This window comes from Schistocerca cancellata, unplaced genomic scaffold, assembly GCF_023864275.1.
Source record: "Schistocerca cancellata isolate TAMUIC-IGC-003103 unplaced genomic scaffold, iqSchCanc2.1 HiC_scaffold_782, whole genome shotgun sequence".
NCBI lineage: Eukaryota > Metazoa > Arthropoda > Insecta > Orthoptera > Acrididae > Schistocerca > Schistocerca cancellata.
Genome location: NW_026046793.1, coordinates 5839368 through 5852939, shown reverse-complemented (window position 1 = coordinate 5852939; position 13572 = coordinate 5839368). Strand labels below are relative to the sequence as shown.

Sequence of the window (13572 nt, the reverse complement as noted above, 5' to 3'; positions counted from 1 at the left end):
AATTTGAAGTGAAGGTGTTGTTCAAACAAGTTTATAATCTCACATACAACTGTATCAACAGTGAAACATTATGAAAAGTACTTGAATCACTCAGCAACTGTGTGCCAGATTTGCAGTTAGCAAACCCTGAAATTTGTGGTCTCCCCACAGCTGTGCCATCAAATTCCCAACAATAATATTAAGTAAGATGCCATTACTTTTACAGGGCCTGGCATAAAGACCCCTCTCATTGTAATGTTCATATATTTGTGCCTTAATGGATAATTAACTACTAAGGAATAGATCACATGGAGGTCATAGCATTCCATTTGAAGGATCAAACAATAAGAGCTATCTAAAAAATACAAATAAGGGAGATCTTTATGCCAAGTTCTGTAAGCAAACTGTCACACATTTGAATTTTTAAGTAGCAGTAGTGAAAAATATTTATCTGTGGAAAGTTAATAAGGTAGTTGTATTGACCGTGATTTGTATTTCCTTTACCCAAGCAACAATGTCTACTTCTCATTACAAGAAATTCTTGGATTGTTGAGAAACCTGTCAAAAATTACAATCAAGTTGCAAACATTTATGTGCCACAACAAATGGCAGTTTGATACACACGTGAAATACTACATGGATTGTTTTCCTTCAGGAATACTATCAATCTTCGATATCCTTGGAATATAACAGTCTTGATTCAATCTGGTGTGAATTTTCCCACGGACTGAAGGCCACAAATCCATCGTAACTGAACCTAACAAATAAATTAACAACAATTAATTGAGTTATGCAACATGAAGACAACTGATACACATGTTTTGAAGGCACAATTCCAAAATTTAGTACTCACTTCTTTTGGTGCCCAATGACATTACTCACCAGCTGCAATGCCCAGAACTACTTTATAACTGAATTTAATAAACATTACTGGTATTCCAGTAACAGTAATTGCTTCTGTGTGGTCTGTGCAGTAACTCTGCAAAGTTATTAAGAACATTAGAACCAAGGTGGTAGATATGCAATATGTAGGTAACTGATACACATTAAGCTTCCAAAGCAAATAAAAAAAGTCAATCCTTACTTCATTTGGTCCCAATGACATTGATGACCAGATACCATATCAAGGAAACAGCACACTCTTCTGTCAGAGTGATACTGGGCAATCTCACATGTTCATTAACAGGGCAGTCTTTATCTTTTTCTCTGTTTCACGTGAATCACTAGACATGTATTGAAGCAAGTGAGAGCAAGTGCATTCTTACTTGGAAAAAGAAATGCAAAATCTTTTCTCCATCAGTCATACGACATCTCAATGCCACTAAGATATATCTTATTTATTTTTTCCACCTTTTCAATTCTCAACATTGTCCCATATTTGAATTAAACTAATTTAAAGTTAAAATCTTTTACTTCATATTTTAAAAAGTTTGCAAGTTCTACACTATCATCTAGTTTAATTCCTCAGAAAAATCTTTTCTCTGGTGAACAACGAAAAATCCAGGATGGAATGTAACAATATTATGAAAAGGATAGTTGTTGCTGCTCACCAAATAGTGAAGATGCCGAGTCACAGAAAGGCACAACAAAAAGACTGTCTGACTTATCTTTCGGGCAACAAGGGCCTTTTCAAAAGCGCGCGCGCGCGCACACTCACTCACAAACACACACACACACACACACAAATGTAGCAACTATCCTTTTTATAATATTTTATCTATTGCTACTTCGAAATTCAAATGTGCAACAAAGTTTAAAAGCAGAGACCAACATAAAGACCTCATAGCATTCCATCTCGAGGATCAGAAATGACGGAGCTTATTCGTATTTTACATAGACAAAGAGCTATCTAAAATCCAAATAAACCATCATTTCTTACCCTTCAAATGGAAAGTTATAATGTGTTTAAGACAGATCTCTTAAGGCTTTTGGCATCGTTCTTCACTATTGTTTGGAAGTTGATGGCACTACTAATGGGAGACCACCAACTTCAGGATTTGCTAATTGCAAATCTTGCACACAGTTGCTCAGTGATTCAAGTACTTTTTGTAATGTTTCGCTGTTGCTGCAGTTGTATGTGAGATTATAAATCTGTTTACACAGCTCCCTCGCTTCAAACTGCTGCGAAGAAATATTCTGGGTTTGAACAAGACCATCTGTATTTGCTGCCTTGACAGCCTCCTCAGCTGCTTCATCAGTACTACTACCTTCGCATGAAATTACTAAAGAGCCACTTCTAAAGCCCACACCATACATTTCATCAAGACAGATTAATGGACTAGTCTCATAACTTTCTGGCATTTTATCAAAACCCCACTCTGGGTAAAAAATAAAGATTGCACAGAAGTGCTTGCATGGGTATTTATATCTCCGAAAATCTACACATGTGCAATCTGGTATATCAAAGTTTACAACATAACTACACTTTTTGGACTTTGCACTCTCCACACAAAATGAACCATCCAATCTCCCACTCACTGATTTTGCAGTTAACTCAACTTTCGCTGATTCATATCGCTGCATGACATGTTTCACAAACTTGTTTGTTTTTTATGCAAAAACAGTGGAACATCTTTGTTATAAGCTTTGATGGCAGAATTCTGCAGACAGTACTTTCTAATTAGGCTTGGAAGAAACTGGTTTATTATAACCTTAGTAACCCCAGTTAAAGTCCTGTCTGAATTGTGTTTAAGGAAAAAATGTTTTACAACCTTGTTCATGGCTTCAACTCCATTTGTAGTGTCAATGGTTGCAAATCTGCCCTTGTCCTCATACGCTTTCACCCATCTTTCACATACCGTTAGCCACTGCTGTTGAAAGTATGGCCACGCACGCTCGTTTCTCCGAGAAACCTCGTGCGTTCGCAACTCTTCTATGTGATCTCTAAATTCTCTCTCTGTTGATGATTCTGAAATTTCTTGCCACATGTCCAGAAATCTCTTCATGTCATTTGGTACACGTAGATTATCCTTTTTTTCAACCATCTTCCCCATGCCTGTTTTGGATGGAAAAGGCACAAGTAAACTTTTGTCTGAGGGAATGCTTGCTCAATTGCATTTATCTCCGACTCCGAGAAATCGGTAACCCAATAGAGGGGATTCCAATCCTTGTTCCAGTCCTTGAAAATGTCTAGTGCTTCATGAATGGATCTTGCATTTTCAATCTGAATGAAAAAAACCGACAACCAAATAGCCCACATTACTCTTCACAGCTATAAAAAATAAAGGAATATCATATGATGTTTTGTATGTTGCATCTAACAAACAACTACCCCCATACTTCTTCAAAAGATCTCTCTGCCAACTGCTCTGATAGCAAAAAAGTAATGGTTTCACTTCTCCATTGGCTTCCATACAATGCCTATAATAAATCATGTGATTGCTCGAGTCTTTGTGCCACTCATCAACCTGATTCTGCAGTCTAGTCTCGTCAAACAATACTTTATTCGTACTATAAAGGGTCCGATAAATGTGACTGTAAATAGTTTTCTCTGTGGGGTAAAAGGTAGTATTCATTTGACCTGGTATGTGTGTCCCAATGAAATTGATTTCAACAAATCTATCTAGAGCCAACTTAATGACTTTGAGAGATGTCATTCCACTGAGTTACTAAGTTTTTGATTTCCTTTACAAGTGAAGGATGTATGTACCCACTTGCTTCAACACTTTCAGTAGCATGTGTGTGTGCGCACTTGCTGGAGAAGCAGTCAAATAATAACGTAGGTAGCCCTTCGGCGGGCATGGCAATGCCAAATCTTTCTGTAGACTTGCAAGAACCTGTAAGACAAAAATGTATCAATTATTTAATTAAGAGCATTAAAAACAATAGATTTTAAAGTATACTGTCAACTGATCATGTAAAATTTTCTCCAAGCAGAACCCAAACTGGATACTTACTTTTGCCTTGGTATCCCTGTGTTCAGTTGCTGAGTGCATACTGTAATCAGGATACACCCTTATACACTTCATATTTAAAGTTGTTGGGCAGTTGGATTTTCCAGTATCCATGATCCTCAATCTCTTACGAGGAGTCACATGGTCTTCCTAAAGAGGGTAAAGAACTACTATAAAATTTATTTAATAAACTTTCCCTGTAACGAACTTGTTTTATGGAAAGTAAGTCTATCTTAACACAGCATGATATTACCAAGTGCTCAGGTACACTAGACTCTTTACTTTTATAGTATTTCGGCCCCAAAACACAGTGCCTTGACCACACACTCTCCACTGCAAATGCACAACCAAAAAAGGGGATAGGGACATGTTCCTGCATTTGCTTGAAGAAATGCTTTGTTTTACCTGGAACAGTTAATATATTTCTCACAGACAAAAACACAAACATTGTTATTGTTAAATAATTCACATATGTTATTGCTAATTAACTAAATACAATGTGAGAAAACATTTCATTCATTTGATAGGTATTGTCAAAGTTCTAAACTGATGGAAGCAGATTGTCTACTTTACATAGTACTGGAGCAAAATTTTACAGGATGTCACACCTATTGTATCTAGCAAAGAAATGGAACTGACTGCCATGTGCAATGAGGATACCATACTGATTTTGGGCAACTTAAGTGCTTTATTGTGGTTCCAATAAATGTGGAATTAATATTCTTTGTAAACAAAGGAGATGTGAAGAACACTTATGTAGAAAAATGTAATTACTATAAATGTGGAATTACAAAAAATAAATGTAACTAGGAAGACAAAGCTAAACATGCCTGTCAATAGGTTCAATGAGCTGACTACTGTTTTACATATCAACACCACAATTATCGAAAACCATAGAAACTATTTCAACATGAACACAGCAGTATAGATTCATTAAAATTATTTGTTAGTTGGCATCTGTCACTTGTTGCTGAAGTGTTAGCACACCGGCTGCTGCTGTATTATAGGCAACAAACAGAGCAGGTCACTCAGCAAGTGCTGTTCAATTTAATTTTCGTGTTAAAAAAAGTAGGTTTAGCTCAGTAGAGGCAGAGCACAGGTGGGGTTACAAAAGGATGGGAGACGTATACATGTAACTCTGTGCAGTGTTGGAAGTGGCCATTATGAAATAACATGAATATGACATGCTCTGCTGGCAACTGGTTTTGGAGTGACCAATGGCATAACTGTGGCAGATACGACATTTTATAGCCCAGAATTTAAACTCATTTGATAACCTAACCGCAACATGATGTGCAATATATCCTAGAAAATGGCTGTCAGCATTCTACAGAAGAACTGTTAATCATACTTTGTTCACAACAATTAATACACTGACCACGGGCAGTCGCAGCAGAGCCTCACACCTAATGCTGTTGCCTGGCCTGGCTTGACGGTGAAACACCCAACACTAAGCATGTGGCAGGAAACTAGCTGAAGCTATTCTCTATAAGCAAACTCAAGGGGAAAAAAATTGTATTTCAGTGCTAAAAGCAAACTAATTTCTTCCTTTAATTAATTATGGCACCTGAAACTGTCCTCACACAAGCTGCATGGACTGCCAAATTACCAACTGATGAGCAGTCCTGGTTTTTATTCAGTTACATGTTATAGGTGACAAGCTGATTTCAAATGAAATAATGATATGAAGAAGAAATATAAGGAATTAAAAAGTAAATACAATGTCAAAAATGACACAGCAGAGTGTTAGAAATAAAACTGCATCCAAACCTATTAACTGAATAAAAATAATGAAGTAATTTTGATAATATATTGGTATAAAAAATATCAAAGAATCTGTCAAAACTCAAATCCACAACTTTATATGGATCAGGAATGTTTCTTATCTGTTGCACTATGCCACCACTCTACATTACACTAATGTAAGATTATTTGGTCCCAACGATCATGTGCTGCCTTCAACCAGATCAGCCTTTCACATTATGTTACGATGCTAAAGCTAGCTCTAGCACCATAAAGATATTGTAAGGATACGTAGTTATGCCTACTGTCTTAAAATGTTTAAGGCCAATCTGGTTGTAGGCAGCAAATGATTGCATGGCGTTCAAACACATCAAGAAAGGAAGTCAGACAAGAAAATGGAAGTGGATTGATCAGCTGTTGTGGCAGTCAGGAAATGGCGAACAGAGATTGTTTGGACCTGACGCATTCAGCACTCTGGAGGAAACCAGCTCCAACAGGAATTGTAAACCAACTAATAATTTTAATCAGCCTATTATCAAATGCAAGTGTGTAAAAATTACTGAATGTATGGCTGTGAAAATGGATAAATGACAAACAAGTCAACACAGAGGAAAATGATTAATACAATTCTGCCTCGCATATCACAACAACTATTAACGATAACAAAAAGTCAATTCCATCAATTGTTAGTGCAGCTTAGAAAGAAATATCCATTTAAAGTATATATACTATCCCTAATTCCAGCAAACTAAGTTCTTCCTTCAAGTATACATATATGAACTAAAATGGTAAACCACAGAAAGTAATTAATGCAGCAGTTCACTTACTTTTCATAACATCTGAAGATGGCTCTTTATAACGACTACTTCTCACACATTATGAAAACCCCACAGTTTTCAGCTGATTGAGAAGTGTTTCCACCTGAGAATAAAGTGACCAGTAGCATAAACTGAGGGTAACTACACTGAAGGTTAACTGGGAAACATGAATGAAGAGGGAAATTTTAGGCTTTACAAAATTCAGTTATTTAATGTACACAGCCGTTCATCACATCTGATGTTTTTGACAGCTAAAGTAAGTGTTGTTATTAACCATGGATGAGTTAACAAAATTGGGAGTTCATTTGTCTGCTCTTTTGCTTTTATTCCATTGTTATTCACTGACCACAAATTATGTTACTGTTGACTTCAGTTAAAATTGTGATCATAAAATGTTCTTTCAGTTGTGATTATGATGATGAAAAATATTTTCCAAGTGCACATGAAGTTTAATGACCTAGTTTTGGGGTTAACTGATCAGTGCTTCAGTTAACCTCATTTCAAGCACGCCTAGCCTTATGTCAACAAAAGCTTTATTAAGCATAATAATTATGCATACTATGAATTCCAGGTTTTATATACTAAGAATAAGACAATCACCAATCAAAACTATCCAGTACAACTGATGAAAGTTGAAACTGGTTAATACACCCATGAAAAAGTTTTTGTAAAAATTACAAAAAGATTTCTCTCCTACAATTGAAAAATATCAGTTTTCGGCTGTCAAACTCTTAACAAAAGTGGAAGACCTCTGCCTACATTACTTCAATACAACATCCATTAAGCTTAATCACAAAATCTGCAAGCATCTTGGCACATTAATTTGCAAAGGGATTGAAATCTGTGACAAAGACCTGGGAAAGAGAGCATGATACGATGAATTGCTCACAGAATTCATGAAACTTCCATTACGTACATAACACACTCCCCTCAAAGACCACAACTTATGATTCTGCATAATCATCATATGAAAAAAACAGCATAATTTTGCATACTCTCCCACATCATACAAGCCATAAGCTACGACTTCTTGTCTTGAAGTCTTACTTAAGTTATTGTATGATACAGGAAATTATCTAATGACAAAAGAGCAAAATCAATCACGATCTGGGCTGGTTAGCCAGAATTCCTCCTTATCACCAACAGAAATAATACATCACTTTTAAGGCTTATTTGACTGATACACTCCAAACTTAAAAATAATTTGCCATCTATTTCTACTATTGGTATTCCTGACAAGGTTATAGATGCAGACCTCAACATTTCTCCTCCTCGAGAAGTCTATCCAGCAGAAGAACTGAGAATATCTCCAGAAGACATTTTGCCTCATCCCAAGTACTATGTTGTGAGAGGAAAAACTAACAAAAATAAATAAATGACTTAATAACTCACTCCCATCAACATCATCTCCAGTAAAAGCCAGATCAATAGAAGAAATTAAAATAAAATCTAGCAGGGCAATAAGAAAAGAGTGTAGATGTGAAAGAACACCTGTAAGAGAGAAGTTTAACTTTGAGGGCTTCAAAGTGTCAATGTTCTATACCCTATGAGGACCCATATTCACCAACGAGCATTTCTAAAGACTAAAACAGCTTACGTTATCAAAATTTCAGTGTGGTGCAGAGAAAATTTTAGATCCTGACAGACTTTGTCTACAAATATAATCCAGCAATCCCAATAGAGTTCCAACATTATCCACACATACTTAAGCAGCCACCTAAGCAGTGGTAATAATTGAAACATTGTAACATGTATTAATTAAGCGGACAGTTATTACTGAGCAATGGTATCCTGAACAAAAAGCTCTCACTCAGCATCCATCAACAATACACCTTTGCTCAGAATTCAGTACGGAGGCCAAACATGGTCATGTTGCAACATTTGCATAAAGTGGCATTCATTACAGTGCTATTGAGGAAAAAAGTTGTTTCATAGCTGATGTCACTGACCTTGCTGAAACTTTGGTGAGAAACTAAGGATCTTACAGTCATTTGAATTACAGAGCTCCAGATCCCTGCATAGACAGTATTCTAGCTAATCTCTGAATTCAGTACCTCAATGAAATTTAGCTCAGTGCCAGCACAAAGAAAACAGGAGTAATGGATTTGTGCAATTATGCACTGGAGCTGATACTGCAATTAGATAGAACTATGTAAAATTCCTGGGAAAATGCAGGATACTTTTATGTGGAATACAGAGCCCACGCTCTGGCAATGACATTAGCTGCAAATATACTGCTTTTTATTTTCCTTTTGCATGACTGTTCCCAGACCCTGAGTCCCATTTTCATGTGTGTGTCTTCTAAATTATGCCATTTACTCGAGACGACGTATGCGCTTGAGCTGCTGCAATGTTCAGTTTCTCTTACTATAATACATAGATGACGAACTCAGAAACGGCGAATTTTGAAACAAAGTTGCCATTAACTTCCTAAACAGCGATCATTAATTACAATATTCCACGCGTATATGTTACAGTAAAGGTAATGTAACAATACAGAACCTCACAACGAAAACAAATAAAAAATTGCATAATACATAAAAAACTCACATAAAAATTGGAATCAGATCGCGGAAAGCGACATATAAAATTTATTAAAATGAAATCTTAACTGGCAGCAGAAAAAAGTTATTTTCTAGAGTTCCTAATGTCTCTAAAGGCGCATATTTTTGCCAGCCAATTCTAACATAAAATTATTATTACCTCCTCCAACGAATTACAATAGCCTGAAATCAAGCCATCCTCTGAAATCTTTCAGAGCGTCACGAAAGATGTTTTCATACACCTGAGACATTTTGCTCGATAGCGAAAACACAACCACTCAAGATACACGGGCAGTATGACAGTGAAGAACAAAGCAGACGCTTTTCCCGCTAACTCGATTCGACCACAGATCTCGATCAGTCGACAAGTGTGCAGCGCGTTTATGTATACGTCATTTCGACGTCACTTCCGAGTGGTTTTGGACCACAATGATGTGTCTGTTAGGCTTCCCGGATTTACAGCCCAAGACAATAAAGGAAAAAAAAACAGCCCAAGATTATACAACTGGCCCATAAAACATCAAAACGGGCTGCCACCTTCATACGGCGGGCACTTGCTTACCTCGTTTCACTTTCAACTGCGATGAATTCAAGGTAAACGAGTCTACAACCTCAGTTAACTTTAATCGCGATTAATTCCCTCATTTAACTTAAAACGAGGGTGGTGTATTACAATTTTTGAAAGGCCTATTTTTTCGGTTAACTTTTAATCGACCTTGATGTAATCGACAACAAGTGTCGATAATCGAATTGTACACTGTGACGTTTGAAAGAGTGCCCGACTGCGCGAGTTGAAAGAGGCAATCGGCGTGACATCCAGTGAGCTAGTGGCAACAGAGTCGAAACATTGCGAAGGTTTGAGCTATTCAATTAAATCCGCTTTTCCTGACAGCCACCTGTAACCATAGTGCTATTTTTTCGTTTTCTCGCTGGATTACTGCTGAATACTTCATTTCATTGTTGTAACGAAAACCTAATGTAATATAATAATTATCACGTTTGGGACCTACTTGACCACGCCATGTACAACTAGGGGCATTTTATGGTTTAGTTTTACCTTTTCTTATTGTTTGTATTACGTTGTCTTACAGAATAGCTCCTTTTTGCGCTCATAGGATCAAACTGTAATGGTCTCATTGGATTTTTGTGCCAGGAAGAGTACCCTGAAGCGCAATTTCTGCCCGTTCAATTTCTATGTACAGTATTTTCATTCCTAAATGCGATTTCAAACTAAAAATGTTATTTTCGTTTTTCACATTGGATTTCTTCAGTGCCTTCAGTCCCATATAGACAGACTTGTTTTGTGGCTGTATTGTCGTGCCTCAGTTTTGTGTATTTTGATATGCATTTTTTTTGTCACGGATGTCACTTGTTAGCCAGAAAGCTGTCTCTGAATAGTTTAACATATATATTTGGGTTGAGAATCACTCTTGAATTTGATTGGTTCATCAATTTTAAACTGTAATTTCAGTTTTTGCCACTTTCGGATTACTTTTTCTAATAAGCTTTCTTAAAATCTATAAAGATACTTTCTTATTATAAATATTTTGATGTGAGAATTAGTTTCATAGCTAAAATTTGTTTCAGACAAGATCCGTTTGGTCTGGAATTTTCCTGATGTTCACCGAATTTGAATTCAGGTTGTTGTTGTGTGTGTGTGTGTACACTAAGACAATTTTGAATGGCACAAACTGAAGGCCCGTCTAAAGGTATTATCGGTTATGGTTCTTTTTTATGTAGTGGATGTATCAGTGCAGTTTTCCAGTTTGTATGGTTTTCTGTCAGATATTTTGCATGATCACTGTAAATTTTCTTTTAAAATTTTTGTGGGAGCTTGTAGGACTAATGCAACGGTTCTGTCCTAACCAAATGCTTATTTTTAACCACTTGTTCAGCAATTTCCCCTTCATTTGATGCTTGTGAATCTGAATTGGTTTTTAGAATTTCTGATAGAAATCTTTCTTTGGGTTTAGGGCAGTTTGGAAGTTTTTTAAATTATCTATTTCTTGGTTATGTGACAAGTGTGCACTGTCTTTCATGAAACAGTTTTTGGGGCTGGTATCCATTTAGATTTGTTTTAAGTGTTTCATATAAGAATCCTTGTTTTTTATAAGCCTGAAGATGACTTCTCATAATGTCTTTTGGTTCAATTTTCAAGCTGCTTGGAGTTGCTTGGCACTGTTTTTTTTCAATTTATTATTTGATGATTTGAATGCTCTTTGTCAAGATTTTACTGCTTGCGCAGTCTGTTCCACCATGGATGTCTCTTTCCATCTTTGTAGAGGAATTTGAGTTTATGTAGTTTCGATAAGTTTGTTGAGATTTCTTTGGAGTTTTGTGCTTGTGTTTTGAGTTCATTTGCTAATAGCATTGCTTGGAGTTAATCAGTATCATGTTCGGTATTACCTGTATCTGTTTGCTGAACTTTTGAGGCTTTAAATTTAGTTTCACTGTGGTTAGGTAGTGATCTGTAAATATTTGGACATTTGTGTACTTCTACATATTTAAAATCCCCTTGTGATGTGGCTATGAGATTGTGATATGATCAGTACGGATTTCGCCTAAATTCTTGTCAGGTGTTTTTTGTTTTGTTTGAAATGTGTTGACAGTTTTGTGGTTACAATTTCTACACAGTTAGACAAGTATCCATTTTGCTTGTTCCATTTGTGCGCAAGGAAGTCACAAATTATTTCCTTGCATTTTCTCTTGCACTAACTGATCATTAAAATACTCTGTCAAAATTTTCCCATGATTTTGTGGAATTTTAGAGATTAATTTTTCTATCACCCCCCATCGCATGTTTACTTTTCTGTTCCCCCTCCCCTTGGCCGATTAACATTAATTACTGTTTAAATTTTATTTGCACATTCAAAGTAAATTGTCATTAATTTTGTTCTTCACTTTGATTATGGATCTCTGAATGTCTTATGAAACTGTTCATACAATCTACCACATGGGGTATATTTATTTGTGTTATTTTGCCCTTTTTGCTTTTTGAATAGTCTGTAATTTCCAAAATCTGTGCTACGTGGTGGCATTCTCACTTTGCAATCTTGTTTCTAGCATGGTTAAAATTTGACTTTTCTTAACTATTTCTCCTAATTTGTAGAGCTTTCTTGGATTTAGGAGTGAAGTAATGTTGACTGTACCAAACAGTTTTGAATTTGGCCTGAGCAGACCCGAGAATTCAGATGTCTTCTGATTTGGGAACCTGATGGTTGACTATTCTAGACTACTGTATATTTATCCACGTGTAGACAATGTAAGTTGTATGTATGTCATAAATATGTGCCCAAGTACACACAGTTACATAAATAGGTCTGAAATATTTGCTCTGTTACATGTTTGTACAGCATTTTTCACTATTCAATTGAATGTATTGCAAAAGCCCCTCAGTTATAGTAGTTATAATAGTACAGTTGTCTATATAATTTACATATTTCAGGTAATCCAGAAGTTTCAAAACTGCTATTTAATGAATAATTTTGAGTGTACAGTATTACTGGAGGTGTATATTTCATGTTTGTCTTCGATCACTTAATTGCATAACTCTATTTTGTTATACAGCACAAGATTTTATTTTCTTTCCTGCTGAGGTGTAACTGGTGGCTGCATCTGTTTCCATGTTCATGTAAAGACTTACTTCTTTGGTGCTTGTCCATCTCTTTATGTAGGACATTGTTTGCAAACTATTCACTTGGAACAGTAAAGATTCCTTTGTGTATAAACAATTCAGTACAGTGAGTCCTCTTCCCACTTTGTTGTAATGTCTATAGCCTCTTACTGCAGCTTAGATGTTGTTACTATATTCAGTACATTTGTTTCCTGGAATATTTTCCATAAATAAAGACAGAATTGATAATCCAATATCTGTTTTAATGTGTAAGCTACTGCTCAATTGAATTATTGTTACTGAAACTGCATAGCATACTGATGTTAGTTGCTTCAGAGGACTGTAAATTGATCCCATGCGTCGGCTTTGACCCATGACGTAAGGGTGTTGTGGTGTGTCACGTCATGACGGTGTGGAGTTTGGTTTGCGAGTGTGGTGTGTTTGTAGATGTCGTCGTGTTGTGGTTTGTTGTGCCCTCTGGTGGTGTGTTCTGGGCTTTCGTTTGTGTGGTGTAATGGGCTCAATTTGCTCTTGCTCATTGTACAGAATTGTTAGTGTTGGCTGTGTTTGTAGTGGAATTCGTTTCAGTGAGTTAACGATTTAGTGGTTTTGTGTGAAGGTTAATTTAGTGTTGTTCACTGTAGGTCGTGTGGTAATTTGAGTAAATTAATTCGTTGTTGTTTTTGTTCAGGAATAGATATGACGGATAAAATTAATAGCGCGCATCTGAGTGAAATGATGGGAAACACTGCTTTGGAACTGATAGTTTTTGCAGCTGTTTGGTTTAATTGCCAGGGTTGTGAAGTGCTCTATTTGTAGCGAAGAAATGAAGTTGGCTAAAGTTCTGGCATCTCGGACCAGGGACGGTTAAATGTGGCGCTGTCGAAAGGATGACATTTGGCGTTCCATACGGCGTGGTTCCTGGTTCGAGAAGTCTAGGTTGGGCAATCGCGAGATTGTACTGGTGACTTATTATTTTTGTT

The 13572-nt window shown here is 36.4% G+C and overlaps 1 protein-coding gene and 1 long non-coding RNA gene across 15 annotated transcripts in view; one reads left to right on the top strand and one right to left on the bottom strand.

The window, feature by feature from the left end:
* The window catches only part of LOC126143126 (disks large homolog 5-like), a 556312-nt gene that overhangs the window by 451509 nt on the left and 91231 nt on the right, over positions 1 to 13572 (top strand). The window lies entirely within an intron of this gene.
* Positions 2863 to 9292, bottom strand: LOC126143157 (uncharacterized). Of its 2 annotated transcripts, XR_007529660.1 has the most exons (4): positions 9137 to 9292; positions 4126 to 4277; positions 3876 to 4022; positions 2863 to 3755 (listed from the first exon to the last, which is right to left on the bottom strand). It is a non-coding gene; the product is annotated as an uncharacterized LOC126143157 (long non-coding RNA). The 2 variants fall into 2 exon arrangements; XR_007529659.1 differs by having other exon boundaries at positions 3876 to 4277.